General features: G+C 35.8%; 1 long non-coding RNA gene across 1 annotated transcript in view; it reads right to left on the minus strand.

Annotated features, from left to right (window-relative positions):
* Positions 1-243: 243 nt before the first annotated feature.
* LOC149916029 (uncharacterized) overlaps positions 244-19231 on the minus strand; it is a 42470-nt gene continuing 23482 nt past the window's right edge. The window contains exons 2-4 of the long non-coding RNA XR_016471108.1: positions 3449-3510; positions 2510-2715; positions 244-1447 (exon numbers count right to left, since the gene is read on the minus strand). This is a non-coding gene — a long non-coding RNA (uncharacterized LOC149916029). The remainder of the gene's footprint in view (positions 1448-2509; positions 2716-3448; positions 3511-19231) is intronic.

Consider the following 19231-nt stretch of genomic DNA (forward strand, 5'->3'; position numbering starts at 1 on the left):
TCTGCACTAGCAAAATTGTACATGAGAAATTGCCTCATGAAGTTAATGATAATACATTATGTCTACTGATGATCCAGCCTTCTGGCTCCAGTTAAGGTTTAAAAAAAAGCTAAAAGTAAGCTAAGAATCCTTTGTACTGTCAAAACAAAGGAATGTGACCCTTTTAAACTTAACATGAACTGAAGGCTCATAAAGATCTTACAATTTCTTTTTAGTAAGGTGTTTATTGCTGGTAGAAGATAATGAATGGGTATATTCAGGAAATAAAGCTACTGCTCAATATTTAGATGAAGGGGGGAGGGTCCTCTCTGCAGCTACCTAGCACACTGCATTCAATGGTTCATCTCTTGTCTTTTCCAAGTAGAAAGGAAATTTCATTATTATAAATACCACTTTTTCAGGTAGGCAATCAAGCTAGGGCGACAGATCATGACCAGCGGTTATTAAAACACCTTTTACTACTTAGGTTCACATACATTTATATTATTAATAGAATCAAGCTTTCATTATTAGCCACAGCTTTATAATAATAAATTCACACCATACATCCACTTACAGTTCAGACACACACATGCTCTCACAGGGTTACTAGCAGTTATGTGGATGGAGTAATAGCAGGAGGCCAACTGGTAGAGTGCCTGGGAGACCCTTTAGTGTGCATGTATTACACCAGTGTCTTCGTCAGAATACAGCAGCTTCCACCTTCCTGGATATGATCCATGTTATACAACTCATTGCTGATGCTACTATGTACCAGTTGATTTGAACAAGTTCAGTACAATTTGGAATTCTGTCAGTTTTTGCAGGTTCAGCTGGCCCATCAGTCTCCACTTATCAACCTTAGAAGAATTTAAACACTATTTCTTAGCATGCATGTATCTTCTCTTCAGCCTGCTATTTTCTGTTAACCACCTGTCCATCTGCATGCTGGCTCTCCTAGATCTGTATCTCACACAGGACAGAACTTTCACAAGGGTTTACACTAAATGCTATGATACATTGTCACTTGTACATCTGCCAGGTTATACACAGAAGGTAGAGATCCATCTTCAAATCCTTATTGTGCATATTTGGACTACATGACAATGCTAATTAATGAGTAGGATTCATTTTCTTTACCCTCCTGGCTTAAAATAGTTGCAGCTCTTTTTGAAAGGCAATGTCAGTCTTGTAATTCACATACATGGAAAAGCCTGTTCAGGTAAGAAAAAGAGTTCTCATTTCTTAACTTTTAGGTTAAAAAGGGGGAAAAATACCATTTATTGGATTTAACTATTGACCACATTATTGATACTTTGGGGATAAAGGACTCTCTTCTGTTCTGCTGGAGTGCTGCTGGATCTTGTCTTGCTCACATTAGTCATTAACTGAAGAATAAGAATGTTGATTTTGCTGTTTGAGTACTATGTGCTTGTTATTTTTTTTCATGTTGGGTACAGGTTGCTGTCTGTTAAAAGACAAAAGAAAATCAATACTAGTGTTGAAAAGGAACCTTGTGTATTCAGCTTTGCAAAGTTCTCCTGTGAGCACCAAGAAAAGAACAAGTAATAAGGAAAAAAAAAAAAAAACAGCACAAAAGAATGCCAGACTTAATTGCCAGTGCACACATAAGCAGTATTGTTTTTCCAGTTGCAGAGAACAGAGTAAAAAATAACAAGGGGGTGAAGCATTTTCACGGAAGATACAAATGGACTGATGAAATACATTTGCATTTCAGCTATATGTTTATGCCCTTTCATTTAACACTGATTGTCTTGAACAGTTTGTTGGTACAGTGTCACAAATTGAAAGAGAAAAATAAATACAGAGAATTCAAAATATTAAGAAAAAGGCAAGATTTTTATTTCTCTTGTTGGCAAGAATTATTGAATCATCAGTATAATCTTTTACAATCCAGTCTCTGAATATTTCAGTGCTTCAACTGGGCATTCTAAAGATGAGGAAACCTTAAATAATTTATAATCCTATCAGGAAAAAAAAAAAAAGGTGAGCCTGCAGTGCTACATTTTGGCTCTTTTTGTTTTTCGTTCTTCTTTAAAGTAGTTATGCAAGGGAAGCAGATATATTCTCTGCCTGCTCCTGAATTAAGACACAGGTAAAAAAAAATTAAACTGAGCTAACAAGCTAGATATTGAGCCACTAGATTGAGTTTGATTCTCTACTGTATTAATCTCTTTTCCTCTAAATTTCACACTAAATTTCTGACTGATTTCTAATTAGTTATGAGAATATTTTTCATGTACCTTGATACCACAATGAGAAGGCTTAGGAAGAAATCTGTAGTGTCTTGCCTGTTTAAGAAGCAGAACATATCGTTCACCTGTGAAACATTTACCTACTATGACTAGAATTAATGATGTCTGGTGCTGGGCTTCTCTGAGATTCCCATATACTTTGTGAGTTGCTTGCCAAGTCAAATCTGCTCAACACAATTAGCTTTTCATGTACTAACGAGAGCAGGAAGAGCTGCCAGCAAAGAAGACAAGTAAAACAATCCTAGAACACCTACCAGTTTGCTGGAAGGTGAGATGAGGTACACAGTAAGGATGGGTTGGGAAAATAAAAAGCAGGCTTGGTTGTCTTCTGTTCACCGACACCATTTCACAGAGCATATGTAACAGGAGGAAAGGAGGAACGATATCAGCTATTAGATACTGATGTCTGCCAGTTCTGTGGCTTTCACTTCACTGCTTCTGGTGGTTACCTTGTAAAAACCTATTTAAAAGAAGCAAGAGTGCCAATGTTGGAGTAAAACAAACCACTGTGACAGGTTGTAAGAAACTTTAAGCTTCAGTTATCTTTCTAATTTCTTTCTCAACCTGGTCAATCTTCCCATTTCCCCCATCTGTAGTATTAAGTGATTCGATTGATGAGTCTGAGACATAAAGTGTTCAGAAGGACAGAAGGAGATTAATAGTTGCACTGGCCATTTAAATAGGGATTATTTAGAAACCGGTCAGAGAACAGTGCTCTGCAGATGAATGCAGATACACACTCACCTATCTGACTACATGTATGTATGTTTCATAAACACTAGAATTAACTTCACTTCTTCAAAAAGCTGACACTAAAGGGACAAAAAGCTAACAGTCTGAGGGACATGGTTTGGTTCCCAAGGAGGTGATGGGTTGATGGTTGGACTACATGATCATAGTGGTTATTTCCACCCCTAGGCATTCTATGATTGTACTGATTAGGCACAGTCTAAGTTTAGAAGTCACAAACTTTTTGAGCAGATGAGAAAGATTTGCCAATTAAAACCTATGAGTGCTAAATGGAATCTTGGGGCATATTTCTTTAGGAACTTTATAGTGGATCACTAAAAGAAGGCAAGACGTTAATTTTGCACAAACTAGCCATTCCTTCATCACCATAAGGCTAAAAGTTCTTTGGTAGAGACTTTTTAACACTCCCTTCAGTAAACACAAAAATAACTTCCTCAACTCACATTCAGCTCCAGCCAGCTTTGGAAGTTTCAGAGATACCTTGGTACTGTGCCACCAGCATACACTAAAAAAAAAATGAGAGAAAATGCTGATCCAGGAATCGTTTTAGTTCAAGCAATTAAAGAAGCACAGTTCTGAGCAAAGCAGTTTATGTTTATACTCTACATGTTATGCAATTAAAAAAAAAAATCAAAAGCTCTTTGGGACCGTACTTATTTTTTAATGAAATCAATGTCTGCATCTAGTTACTAATAAGTAACTCTCAATAACACTTCCTTACAAGAAAGTTATTTCAGCTTCAGGCAGATAAAAGGATTATTAGAAAACTGTGTGAGTGTGCCCGAATGTTGAAACATTCTTGAAAAAACAATACTTTGACATCACCTTGAGCCCCTGTAAACAAAAGTAGTTTTCCCACTAAAAGCGAAGGAGGACACAGATTTGAATGCAATGGATTCTGGACTGGTGATATCATCTGTGATAAACGCACAAATACCCAACCTTTTTAAAACCATGACTATGGCAAATTTTGTCAAAACTTTAAAAAAACAACCAAATAAAAAACCCAGCAAACCTTATTATTTAATTTACCCACTGCTATCTTACCATACTTATTAGGATTTTCTGCTGTAGCTTACCTCACACTATGCAGTAGACTCACTATGTAAAATACCAGCAAAAAAAAGGTTGGCATAATGACTCATTACAATTTAAATCTTATTACACAAAGCTTCATTCAAGTCAATATACATAGTACAGAACCGCAGGGGTACATTTTAGCCTGGTGTGAGCAGAATGAATCATGCAATTCTCATTACAGTTAATAGAAGGAACAGATCTATTCCCGCATGTGAGCCCCTGGAAGTGCACCACACAATTCATATTTGAATCATACTTCATGGGAAGTGGCTACTTCAGTAAACAGACAAAGTGCACCAGCAATGTTTTAAACTTTAAAGTTCATCTGATTCAAATTTTTTGGAAAGGACGTTTCTTCCTCATATTAATAATCTAGTACAAATGCATCATTGGCACTGATGATTGCTCCTAATTGCCACAAGGATAAGTGGAGCCTTTCAGGAGCTTAAGAAGTAAGGGGCATAAACCATATTAATATGGATCAAGTTTGTCTTCTCCGCTCGTTATCTTCGCTGACAGACTGCTATCTTTTCCCTTCCTAGGCTCTTATAAACAATGTTGTCCATGCAGAAATAGTTATTACTAAACCTGGCTGCTCCCTTATTGAATTTTAGGATATATTTTTAATTATTATTTTTGTATAAACTATGCTTGAAGACTAATAGCTTATATACTTATGGTTTTAGTTGCTTGTTTTACTAATGGCTTGTTCCAGCTAATTAAAAGAAATCTCCAGGAAATCTCTTTCTTCTGCTAAGTAGGTTGCACAAACAGCTTCAAGGAGAATGCATCCTTCTAGCCATAAATCTGTACTTATAACCAACTGCCAAGCCTGACTGCATACGCTGCAGTGGTATGCTTGTAACTTCAGTTTTATTTTAGTATTGGAGTTTCACGTGCCCTCAAAAAGCGATATTAATTATTAGTTGCTTTTTTTTTTTTTTTAAATAAGTAAGTAACCTTAAAGTATTGTTAATTATGGATAATGCTCCTGTGGATTATAAGCAGACATAGCTTTTACTGAGTATTTTACCAGTTAACAAAACAGATTTTTCTTTTACTGCGGTTTAGAGATTTCAATTACCTATGTGAACTGCTAGAAAAAAAATTGTTATCCTATCTTTTCTTATATTTTGCAAAACATGAACCTCCCCCCCCAACTCAATTTTAATTCAGATAGCTTGCATTGCTTACAAAACTTAAGTATAATCAAGTCACTTTTCTAATTATCAGAGAGATTTTTTGAGAAACAAAGTTGGATGTGTTTTAAAAGCAGAAGCTAGCTTGAAAAAAAAAAAAAAAAAGCTTTTTTTTAAAGATGAAAGCTGTATAGAGTGTGCTTTTGAATTCATTTGGAAAAGAATTCAAATAGCTAAAATCCTCAAAGAGCAGAAAGGTGCAGGTTACCAGTACAGCGCTGCTTCTGCAGAATGGCAGCATCATCAGGAATTCAGCTTCATTGCTGAGATTTCACAGAGAAGCAGTAAAGCACCTCTTATCCAAAGGGCTTCCAAAGGCACTTTCTGAAAGAGCAGGGTTTCCATTGTGTCCGTGTTGTGAGCTTGGCAGAGGTATTCATCAACCATTATTGATTTAGAAGGAGGCATGGCTGGAGTGAGGAGGATTGATCTGAATCCTCCCTTGGCTAAGTTAACTATTTGAAGGATCTATTCATATCAAGATGAAGCACTGAAGAATAACCTACAATGACAGGAAGCATGCATGTCTGGTTTGTTGTTCTTGGATGTGGACTATATATATATATATTTTTTTTTTCCTCTCTCCATTAGCTTTTAGAAACATTATCTTTGTTAGGTTTAGTATTTCCTGTTATTTTTCTTTCCAGGAAATTACTTGAGGGACTAGACTGGCAGCTTCTACTGAGATGATATGAGGAAGGGAAGTGGGAGAAAGATCTTTCAACTTCCTATTCAAGTTAGTCTGACTTGCATAAAACCAAATGAGATAATACCTTAGCTCTACTGTATTGGTCAACCTCCTCTGTCCCAAATTTCCTTTTAATAGATCCGAGGGTTATTTCTGTGGTCGGTATTGCCATCCCTGTCTTTTCTGTTTTCATATTAGTTCTCTTCCAGAAGAATCTATAACTTACCTTTCTCAGAAAAAGGATCAGGGGCTAATGGGGCTCAGGAGAATCACTCTTGGATACTCTTTGATGAGGTTCCTTACCTTGACACCAGTTGGACTCGGACTTCCCCATCTCTGTGATCATTGGGCCGTATTTCATCCATATGTTTTTGTCCAGCTTTAATCTTACATCCCCAACACCTTTCTACAGATCTTATGAGTACTGATTTCTTTACTGACAGCCATCCAAAATGCTTCTGCAAGGAGCATTTCTCTTCTGTCACATCACAGATAACCTTCCTGTCACGTGCCGATATGGCCTTTCCTTCAACTCGTCATTTCACATGAAGTACTGATACATCAAGTGCCATCACTGATTAACTTCTGATCTCAGCTTGTTCAGTGGTTTACTGGAGTTAGGGACAAACACATTTGTTCTTTGCCTTGTGCTGTTCTTCACAATATAGAAGTCTTTTTTATAGAAACACATACAAAGCCATTTCAGCCTTCCCCCCCATCTTTCTTTTCTTAAAAAGCCTTTTTTGCTTATATGCTCCTGGTCCAAGCCCTATGGCTTCCACTTGGCTGAGCAACATAAGATTTAATCTCTTCTTGAAGAAGAAAACAAAAAGCTACACACAAACAAAAGAAAATGAGAACAAACAGATGCATCTTTCGTTATTTTCCTATTAATTCCAAATTAAAATACTCTGTTACAATTCCCAGAGTAAACTTGGAAAAGGTGAGATTGTGTCTATATAAAATAGATACATTACATGAATTAAACTATTTATCAGCTTCAAATTCTGCACATACCAACAGCTGAATTGTATTTGGTATGCAACTTCAGACATCTTTTTCTTTCTGATCGTTGTAGTGACTAGCACAACAGGCTTCTTAACCTGTGAGTAGGGCCACTGTATGCTACAGTGCAAGCAATTACTGTAATTATTTAAAAATATCAGAAGCAAGACCAAAGAGTCAGTGTGTCAGTTTTATAATTCCATATAAATGCTACTGCAATTTAAACTGCTATTGTAATTTAGAACGTTTCCTTTACAACCAGCTCATTCAGATCTGACAGCCCTGTACGAAAGGAATAAAGAGAAGATCATAACCTATTAAGGTAAAGAATAAACATGGGATTCAAAAATTCTGAGTAGCTCAAGGTCTTTACTACACTTCTTGATTTACTTTATCTCAAGATCTTTATTAATTTATGTGCTTTAATCATATATATTGAAACCAGTGTGTGTGTGTACATATAGATAAGTAGCTAGCTAGATTGATGATCTTTCCCTGCTCAGCTCTTTGCTTCATGCAGCGAAGCATCAGCTATTAATGAGATTTTATTCCAGAGGAACAGATTAGAGTCAGTCTGAAGTAAAATCCCTGGAAATATACACGTTATTGATGTTGGGTTTGTGTTTCAGCATTAAAAAAAATAAAAATTAACGTGCATGCAGAAAATCCTTCTCAAGATTTTAATTATGAGAAGGAAGGTTACACTTTTCTGTTTTAAGGCATTCCTGTTAAGCGAGCACTAGAAATCACAATTACTCTTTTTCATGATTCATTAATGTAGGGAGGAAAAATAAATAGTCCAGTTCTTCTGAAAAGAAGTAAATTTAAAGAGAAATCAAAGACTGAGAAGGATACACCTGTCTAACATATTCTCCTTTCAAAAGGAATTTCTGTTATGAACCCCCAAAAGATCAGGGTTCTGAGAATTTTGTTATTTTATACATCTCATCTTTGCCGTTAAAACCACCAGACTGCTTACTGTCTTCCAGATGAAGTGATGATCGAATCATCTTGTATTTCCATTTTATTGCCTTTACTTTTATGAATCATAGCATATTGATTTCACCCTTACATTGCACTGAGTTAGACTCTCACTTAATAGACAAAATGACTATTTGCTTTCTGTAAACCCTACTATCTCTATTTCTTTTCTTCTCTGCACTATAATCTGTGACTTACAATAGGCCACTGCTCAGTAAAATGGTGAGGTGCTAGTTCAGCCTAATATTGTTCTTTTTTTAAAATCTAACTGCCAGTCCATTGTTACTGCACTTTTCCAGTACACGCTCTTTAAATTATCTGACTTCCCAATAAGTTGAACAGTGTATTATATTCACCTGAAACTTGTTCAGATAATTATCTCATACAATATTTGATCCCAACGTTCAGTGTTGGCTACTGTTCCCTACTCCATGCTGTGCAGTTCCAATTCATCATTCAACTTTTGTAACATTAAATATTACGCTGAATTACACATCATAGTGCATTCAATCTTTGCCGTCTTAGATGTAACACTGGATTGTCATTACAGCATCCTTCATTAATTTTTTTGGTTTTTTTTTTTTCTTTTAAACCTTTTCTCATTTCTCTAAGGTGATTACAAGTTTCTGACCTGTGTCTTGAAAACACAGTGCAAGTTCTATTTCATATGCTTAATGAGTGAATGTGCTACGTAACATTTGTTATAAGTGCATGTCACCAAAGCTCCACCAACTCATACTTGTCCCCTGAGTCTTCCTGTTTCTTAACTTACTCATTTCCTGCCAAAAGCTTTTCTCATGTTTTTACCAGGAAAGGTATGAGTTTGTTCATATTCATTTTTTATTAGGAGATCAAGTAACATATTAGATCCTTTTGCCTTTTCTGGTTTCTTTGCAGAAAAAAATTCAGACAAGAGAGCCTACTACTCTCACACAACAGCTTCTGCTTTTAAAACTTAATACAAAACAAGATGTAATTAGTTCTTTTTTTTTTTTTTTTTATAACTGCAGACTTCCTCCATTCTCACAATAGCATTTAGCCCATGATCCCAGTGAACTCAGGGCTCCCTTAAACCAACATGAAGTACATAGATTTTCTCAGAAAGTAATGCCTCCTATTTATTCCCATGGAAAATATGATAGAAAGAACATGATAACACTATTTAATAGATCAAATTCTCAGCTACAAAACACTGTTTTTCAGCATAGTCACCATTCTTAGCTATGCATTTTCACCAGCAAAAAACAAGAACCTGCATACTGCGCTTGCATAAGTCTGCACCAGCTGAGATGACCCACTGTCACCTCTGCTGAAAAACACCACCTGCTGCCTCACCAGGCTCACATGACTCATTTCAGTTGGAAGGTACCACTAAAGGTCATTTAGTACAATTCCTTTGCAATGGACAGTCACTGTTTGGTCTCTGTAACCATTCAGCAAAGGTGTGCCAAAGAGTGTAATTTTCTTCTGGAGAAATATCATTATTCACTACTTATTGCCCTCAACCTTTTGTCAGCTTTCATCTCCTTACAAATTTTACAGATTTAGAGTCACAGTATTGTATGAGTTGGAAGGGACCTTTAAAGGTCACCTAGTGCAACTCCCCTGCAATGAACAGGGACACCTACAGCTAGATCAGGCTGCTCAGAGCCCCATCCAGCCTGACCCTGAACATTTCCATCCACCACCTCTCTGGGCAACCTATTCCAGAGCTTTACTACCATTATTCTTCTGAAGAAATGTCTTCAGTAAAAAATGAAAACAAGATTAGCATCTATTCTGAAGAGGCGTTTTTCCAGCCCACTATATAATGACTGAAAGAAGAAAGAATGTTGAATACACGATTTTTTTTTATTATTATTATCAATTCCATTGGTTTCAACTATCTATCATTGCAATGAAAATTAATTAATATATGGAACATTATTTTTAAAAAGAGAAGCTGTGAAATGATAAACATGTCCAGAATCTGCATAAATGCAACAAGGAAAAGGAAATCATTTGCTCTCACATTAGAGAGACATATTGGTACTTTTGCTAAAGTAGGAGATCTGACCTAACTTCTTAATAATTAGGAATATTTCTAAAACTTAATCAAATATTACATTTAGAAATAGTATAATTTTCATTTCCTTTGATTAAAATAGATTTTAGCAATATAGCCTCATGTCTCGTACATCAAACTCCAAAGAAGCAATCAGCACAATAGTTGGTGGTAAGAGAACTTAAACATTTTATTATGGGCAATTTATTATATGAAATAGCACTGAAAATTCATCTTCTATTAATTTTAATCAGGGGCTAGCATTTTAGCAGGCCAATAAGCCAATAAGTCAAGCAAAGAACAGATTAACTAAACGTACATTGGAAAAGACAGTACAAAGCCTGCATGTAGAGTAGCTTCTCAGCTGCTCCAATTCTTAAAGAGATTAAAGGTATGACTGTTGTGTATCTCTTCAACTAATTATCATTCTGTATAATGTTAGCTTCCAAGTTATTTCTCTGGTGCTCTCCTAACAGCAGTCTGATCATTGCTGCCTGAGACTGAAACTACTATAGGAAAAGCTGTACTGTAAAAAACATAAATTTTACTTCACTGAAAATCTTCTCTATTCCTTTTCTTTCTTGCTTTAACCCCAGTGTAGAAAAAGAGCCTTTACCCTACCAAGAAGGTAGTCCTTAGATGGAAGTTCTACACCTATTACTTGGCACTCATTTCATGTATCCTCAAGCATATTTCATAACCTCAGCCATTTGCTAACATAAATTAAGTCAGCTTTTACACATGGAGTTATCAAAAACACGTGAATGGTGAAGGGAAGCAGTGTCATCACAAGAGAAAAAAGGCCTAAGTTAAGCTATCTACTCCTTTGACAGTGAAGCAGGGGGGAAGCATGGCAGCATTGTTACACAGCACACAGCTGAATGATGGCTGAACAGAGCTTTCAAGCCTTTTAATCTGTTCTTTGATCATCTCTGAAACAGATCAAGGCAAAGCCATTCATTTCCTCTCTGACAAAAAGTACTTCTCTATATAAACATATCCTCCTATTCTATATGGTATCAGAAAATTGGGCTCAGGTATATCACCTAGTTACTATTTCACTCTTCTTAGTATAAAGGCCTGAGCCTAGAAACTGCTTTGGACCATGTCCTTCATTGAATAGCCTGAGTAGGGCAATGTCTTTCCTGAATTGAGGCTGTATGACTGATAATAGGAGCCGTAAGGAATGCTGGAAGAAACAGAATTGTTTGTGCAGAGGGCCTTTAAAACTGGAGAAGTAGTCTCACAAATGATGCATGTCATGGAAGTTAATATTATAAGAATCAATAGATAGCTAGTAAGAAAAATTAGTCCTGATTGGACTACATATATCAAAGTCTTTGCCGTCTCTACAGAACAGATAGTTCTGTAGTATATGTTAAAGACATGCTAGGACATAAAGATAGACTAGCACAAGAAATCAGTCCATTTGGGTCAAAACACCTTTTGAAAAGTTGTTTAATAGTCACTGAGAGGCCATGGGGATTCCTTCTACATGGGCTAATAGGTTAGTTTAACTCATGATTTGATATTTTTCCAGTATCTATTAAACAGGTGGAAAAAAACACTTGTAATTTTGAAATTTCCTCTTACTGCTATACCAGCAGCAGTTAGGCTCATATGTACTTCACTGTGAAATTTCACAAGGTTCTTCAACAAAGAATCAACAACACTGCAGGGCAGGGATGTCGTCTCAGTCACAATTTTGGTAATCTGTGGGAATATTAAGCAAGTGACAGAAAAATAACCTTGCTGGTAAAGACATCCCACATTTGCCCAGGTTAAATTTAAAGAACATAAAAGAGAAAAGATGATCCGTGACCAGCATCTCCAATTTCAAAAGGACAACAAAAAAGAATATTCTCTTAGTTTATTACCTATCTCTCAATTCCTGCATTCATATATTTATTCCCTAAATTTTGAAACAAAACGTTTGGAGAATGAAAAGTGCCATTCAACATATAGTGAGAGAGAAGACGTTATCCCAATATTTTCTTTAGTTCCCTTGATTTTATAATGGCAATAACAGATAATTTTGAATAATCCTGCCATAAGCATCCCAGGTATTCAGTTTTGCATCTGAAAAAAATTCCTATTGCACCAGAGTCTTCTGGATGCTAAACTCAGAATTGAAAATAGCTTAAAATTCATCAAGTTAACAGTAGCAACAGTGGCACACAGCATAAATCCATATTTTGACAACCTGAAGAAAGTGTTAAGCTTTCTGTTATCTTATTAAATTGTATCAGACTTGCCTTGCATAGAGCACAACAGACTTGATAAATGCTTAGCTTCGGCTACACTCTGCCATTTATTTTCATACTGTCAGGCTTAATCCATAACTGCTCTTCAAAGGCAGCTAGCAGAATATGAAGGTGCATCTTGACTCAGTCAGTAGCTGGCCACTGGCAGCCAAAAGCTACAATACTTTATTGTAATTCAGTCTGCATCTTGACATAATTCATTTTCATTTTTATATGCTTTCTCTAAGGATAAACAATTTAAAATCACATGATTTAATTAGCTTTTATTTTGTGTCAATTTGTTTAATCTCATTGACCAGAAAACATGGATTTTTACTAGGGAAAAACAAAACAAACTAAAACAATCTAATATCTGAAAAGGACATGGGGAGATAAATGCAAAATTCAGATTTCTAGAGTTAATATAAAGCCTATGAGAACATCTTTTAGTCAGGTTGAAGTGCAGAATGAAATCAGAGAAACTAGATATGAGAGAATAACAGAGGTCTGAAAGGTGCAGGAAAAAAGAAAGTGCAAAAAAAAAAAAAAAAAAAGAGTTGTCCTGAAGCATGAAACCAGAAAGTAGCACGTAAGGTCTCATAGATTTGCATTACAGTTTTACTTCAGGTGTAAATCTCCTAGATGGCCTTCTCTCTGAGGTCAGCCCAGGTCAGCTCCCTTCTGGGACAACAAAGGAAAGGACTCCTGGTTACCTCTAATGCCAGAGCGTAAAAATGTCATGGTACTTGATGGGCACTCCGACCATGTCCACCATCCCTGGACTCCAGCTCGAACCTAGCAGTTGGGCCCATTCATTCGCAAGAACCTACACACCATGGGACAGCAGAAAATGTCCTGCAACAGAGCAAAGGCCTTGCACTCTAGTAGGTTGCCTGGAAAGTTTCAGCATTAGATTAGATTGTGTTTTCTTACTCTACGATGTTCTATTGCAATACTTCTTCCTAAAGCACAATTCTTTCAACTTGAAAGTATACAAGCACATTAATGTTTTTTGTTTTGTTTTGTTTTTTTCTAACAAGAATAATCTTCCTAAGCACAGCTCTGGAGAAGAGTTATTTAAGCCAATAGTTTTCCACTGAAATTATACTAAGTGGTAACCAGTCATCCCACTAGCTGGCAGAAAGAAAAGTTTTCAAACAAGTCTTCTATGATAGAAAACAAGGTATATTATGAGAATATTCAGTCAATTCCCAAATGAGTCATAGGTAAAAGACACAAAAAAATAAAACTGTATTTTTTCAGTATACTTCTAAACTCTTTAGGGCAGTGGATTGCTCCTAACCCTGGTAAGGACATCAATGTTGAAAGTGGCACAAGTGTTGTATATACATTTCAGACTAAAGCTTTTAGAACTTCTTAAAAAACACTGATGAGCACTAATCCAAATAGACTTATCACATGACAAGGAAAAAAATAGCCCAGAGGTATGCATTTTTACTGCAGAGATGCATCGTGTCAGTAAAGAACCATGGCACTCAGAAAGATCTTCTCCTACTGCACTCCATTGTGAGGATGGAAAGCAAAGGGTAAAGTTAAAAAAAAAAAAAACAAAAAAACCCCACAAATTTCATGAGAAAAGAATCCATTGCTATCACAGAGACGCACAGAAGAAAAACTGCTGTTATGCTTGATCTACAGGAAGCTATCTCTCAACCATTTCAGTGGCACTGCTGGACACTCTATAGATCGCTGGTGTGAACACTGCCATTTCCAAATCTTTGTATTAGCACTTTAATTAGGTAAGAAAATCTGACGCCATTACTTGGCAAGTAATGTCTTGAAAGCAATTTTTAAAAAATGAGTTTATATTTTCATGGAGTCTGCATTTGCAGTTGTTATCTAAGTCTTATTTTTTGGGAATCTGACAGCTTTTATAGTCCTATTTATTCTAAAGAACAGCTTCTCTCCCTCCCCGCCTTAAGTTAGGAAAAGATCTGATAAGGCCAGCTTCTCACTGTTTTGTACTGAGCCTTGCATAGCCTGGGATAGCTTAGTCCTTCATCAGCTGTGACACCTACATTCACTCCTTTTGGGTAACAGAAGATCAAAGGCCCTATAATAACATTTTATCTTATTACTTTTAACTTGTCTTTCCACAAAAATTCTTCATGGGGGGCTGGGGAGAGAGGAGGGGAAGAACTATGTCACCATGGTTGTATCACAATTTTCCAGCTACTCTACTGTATGGGGATAATGTTCCCAATAGTACATGAAATTGAACATTTCAACATTTCATCAGGCATATTTATTTAGAAAGCTTATTTCCTGTGAAAACATGTTAGAAGTGAAAACACAGACAAGTGTTTCTGGATTCTCCTATTCATCATTAGAAGTCACCTGAATTGCAAAGATGCCACTCTCTCAAGCAGCCGTTCCCTTTATGCCATGAGCTTTTGAGAAAATCCTATTACAGCATCTAAATTGCTCCCCTGATTGGGAATGTTAAAAAAAAAAAAAAAAAAAAAAGAAGAAGAAAAGTGTTCATTTTGCTGATTCATTTGCTATTTAAATTCATCAAATGCACTGTATCTTCCTTCCCATTAGCAAACTGCTAAAAGCAGGTATTGCATCATTGTATTACAACATCTTTGACTTCACTGTCTGCTTGTGGGTACCAATCAGGAAGGCTATAGCCACTAAACAGTAGTTAAGCCCAAACCTTGGTCAAAATTCTCCAGCAAATATTCTATATACTCCTCATCTTCAGTTACATACAGCATTTGACTGTGCTGCCATAAATCTGTAAGCAATTCTGATTAAATTACCCTGTCTCCAACTAGTCTATAGTTAAGCTACCAATTACTCTGCCAGAAGGACACCACCAGTGATGGCACCAACAATTTGTCGTGCAAAAAGCTGAATGGGAAAAACAAGTTTAAACCCATTTATGCAGGCAGGGGAAAAAAAAAAAAAAAAAAAAAAGCAGAATTTAAGGGACTGTGCTGTCTGTCAAGAATATTGATTCACAGAAAACACAAGCTCTTTTTTCTCCTCATGGTTACTCTTTCATCAGCATAGTTACAGAAGAGCTATTCTGAAAACTGAACCAATTGATAACCACTGTTGCAAAACCCACTTAAAAAGTTGGTGATGGACTAGAAAAATGGAGAAGAGGATAAAGGAGTGGCAGCGCTGCAGGCAGCATAGCAGTGTGAAGATCTATTCCCTGTCTATTCTCATTTATTGAGGCAGAATGGTGAAAAGAGTCCAAAACTAAGTATTCACATTCATTACCAGAGAAGGAGAGGGAAAAAGGAATTTTCCCTTCACTTCACTTGATTTCAGGAGTGATTAGGTTCAGTTGTGTCTCTTAAATTGCTTTTTAAGTATTCTATCTCTGTCATTCTATAAAAGGGATAACACATTTCATTGCAGCATTTTCACTCAAAAGATACTGGAATTGTATTTAAAAAAAAAACAAAAACAACAACATAAAAACAAGGAGGGAGGCAAGGGTTTTTGTTTTTGGTTTTTTTTGAGCTTATTTCAATACAGCTGAGTAACCTATAGTAGCCTTGCATGCTAAAATTGTATGAAGAAACTGTGGAAAACCATTAAGTAAACAGTAATATTAAAAATACATACCATTTCAGATGCTGGTTTGTTTATAAGATATACCTGCAATACTTTTAGCTGAGATTGCTTTCATCCCAGAGTTTGAATTAAAGAACAATTTATTAGGGTATGAAATAAACTAAATAATTACCTAACCCAACTAAATGTTGTCTTTGAGCCAGTTCCAAACTTCATTTTTAGAAAAAGAAATAGGAAATAAATAACAAAGAAGTTCTGGAATAGAAACTCAAAGAGGAGAGTATTTGCAACAATTTCCTAATGCAAATTCAAAAATTGACACTACATATTAAAATTGTATTCCTTAATCAGCCCTGCACAACAGCTTCAACTATTTATTAATGTGTGCTGACCTCATACCTTCTCATGTAACTGAGACAAAACACCAGCAAGGTTTAAGATCATCAGGCTGCAGCCTCAGTGCCATGGTCCAACTGTGGGCAATCAATAGCATGTGCTTAGGGAAGAGAATAGGAACAGGTCAAACACGAAGTAATTGTTCTCAAAGCCACCAATACTTTGCAGATCAGACCCAGAGGAGATGTTTTAGTATTTAATAACCTTCGATTGATTTCTCTTTCATGCATTTGTCAGCTCACACCAAACACGAAGACGTTCTCTTTGTCAGCTCAAACTCAGATGAGCTTGTTTTATGCAACTGGTGCTCGAATGTGCACCCCTGATATATTGCTTTGTTGAGTGTCTGAACACTGTTTGTATAAAGGGAAGATCATAAGTTAGAAAATTTTAGGAACACTTCCTCATTTAATGTATCATGGGCATATATTTAATATATATAGGCAAATATGATATTATTGACCTATAGCAAATACAGGCTCCAAATTCTTCAATACATTCTTAACAAGGATTTTGATCCCAGCTTCAGGATGAGTGCTGGGAACACCATACCTATTGGATCACTGAAATCTTTTTTCAAGTCTGAGGAGAGAACATTAATATATGATTTGCATTCTAAAAATAGTGTTGAGTTGTTAGGCACTATTTTGAAGCAACAGGAAACAAAACACTGATATTAATTAGTAGCCATTCTTTGGAATACTCAAAGAATAGACATCTTACTTACCAATGGACAAGGAAGCATTTATCTTATCAATTCATAATAAACGCCACACCACCCATTTCCTTGACTCAGGTGCAGTAATTTGAAATAGATAATTTGGAATAAATATAATCTAGTTTTCATTTCAAAACTTCATATTATCAAATATTGTGGGAATGAGAAAAATCTTCTTGCTTAAGACATGATTCCAATTAGCTGTCAGCACTGCCAAGTCAAGAGTTGCTTCCATTGTTCATGAGAAATTCATTAAGAAGTTCATTAAGAAGTAAATGAAATCAGAATCAGGTACGTATCAGAATTGTTGGTTCTGAACACACATTTGTACCAATACTAAACCTTTAAAGCATATGGTAAAGGTCAATAGATAAAACATTTGGAAGTTTTACTTGTGGATCCATTTAAATCACTACTACAAATGAATTTGATTGCATTTTACAAAATACATAGCTGCTTCTCTTTTTGCAATTGGAGATTCCTAATAATACATTGAAAGCTTCTTAATCATTGTTCATTCTAGCATAAAGTAAATCTTGCTGTATTTGAAGTCATCTTAACAGCATCCATTTTTGTTCCTTTCTATTTTTACAAGACTAGACTACTTAATAAACGTTACCATATTTGGCTGCAGTAGAAGTGTGAAGTAGAATAAAATTTTCACAGCGGATTATATGACTGGGACAAAATTCATTTCTGTAATTAGGTTTGGTTCTGTTGTCTAGGTTTACAGAAATGTCAAAATTAATGTTTTTTTTTTTTTTAAAACCTAATATTCCCCTGCAGAATTATATTTATAAATAAATAAATAAATAAATAAATATGTATATATATATATATATATTAATAAAGCATAGTTAAAGCCAGGCCTATTATCTGAATATTTTCCAGAATCATTGTTTTGGGGTTTTTCTTAGCTAACATTGTTCCAGTTTGGGGGAAAATAAATAGAAATACTCAGCACCTAAACAGTTATCATTTTAGTCACAAGCAGTGAAGATACTAAGACAGTCCTGGAGCGCTCGCATACACTTACATGCATAAAAGGACTCAGAAACTTCAGCAATGGTCTCAGATACTGAGATTCAGCGTTTATATTGCCACACCTTTGGACCTCTGTTTCAGAGTGGTACTGTGAGGCCTCATGGACATCTTCCCAGATTCTCAGAAACTGAGCATTACGTTCTTTTTAATCCAAGCTTTGCTGTCTTTAACAATAAGAACGTGTTGGGCAAATTGATGGAAAAATGAATCTATTTCAATGTGTTCTTTGCTTTGCTACAGTGCTTTTTAAATGGTGTCTGAACAGTTGGTCACAGATTTATTTACGTTTTCATGTAAAGAAAGAAAATATTATCATTTTCTATATGGGAAACTGTTTCTCTAATTATTTGGCTCCTCTTTCTGCCACATAAACACAGCAATTTGCACCCCTTTCCTTCAACTGGCTGCAATTAGCAGCTACATTGCAATAAGCAGATTATGTTAATTAAAAACTCAAAACTATGTAAACAAAGGGAAAGCTGACTAGCCATTTTCTATTTTTGCCAAGTGGGAGGAACACATGAGAAATTAGCACCAAGCTTAATTTTGCTGTTTATAATTCAAGATATTTGTATCAAATAGCAGCATTTTAAAAGTATTCTTCTATAATCTCTCCATACTAATTGAAGCCCACTGATATCTGCATACAGAAAAAGAAAAAAATATTCACAACATTTAAAAAGGAGTTATGGAAAAGGTTTGCACACATCACCTACCAAACTGTTATATTTAACAGAAGTTCCCTTCCAAGCATGAATTAAACTCTGAAAAATTCATGGCTAAGGATAAAAGTACAACTTGGTTTTGCTTCTTCGGCAAAAATTGCAAGGAAACTCTGGTATAAGCATTACCCAACAGACATGAATAAATTGTGAAGTTTTAAGATGTTGCTACAGTTTCATAAAAGCAATAGTTTATGCTGCTGCTGAAATTTTTGTTCTTCTGTTTTCCAAGCAGGATTGTTTAATGGCAGTGGGAGGAGTGGAAGGCTGAAGTGGATTTTATCAGCTGGCTGCAATGCTCCCAGTGCTCCCCCTCCACTAGGAGTTGGTTACCTATCAGCATCACACGCTAAGGAGACATCACAGTAACACCAGCAAACAAATGGCATGCACAGAAAGACTATATACATATATAGGACTTGTTGGCTATGGCTGTGAATTTGCCATTAAATAGACTTTTGGGAAAAAGAAACAGATAGTAAGACTACAGCCCTCCTCCATTTTGATATTAATAATCTATTCACGTATGTGAAGAAGACAGAATATTTCTT

The sequence above is a fragment of the Phasianus colchicus genome, chromosome 14, assembly GCF_987193195.1.
Source record: "Phasianus colchicus chromosome 14, bPhaCol1.hap1.1, whole genome shotgun sequence".
Taxonomy (NCBI): Eukaryota; Metazoa; Chordata; class Aves; order Galliformes; family Phasianidae; genus Phasianus; species Phasianus colchicus.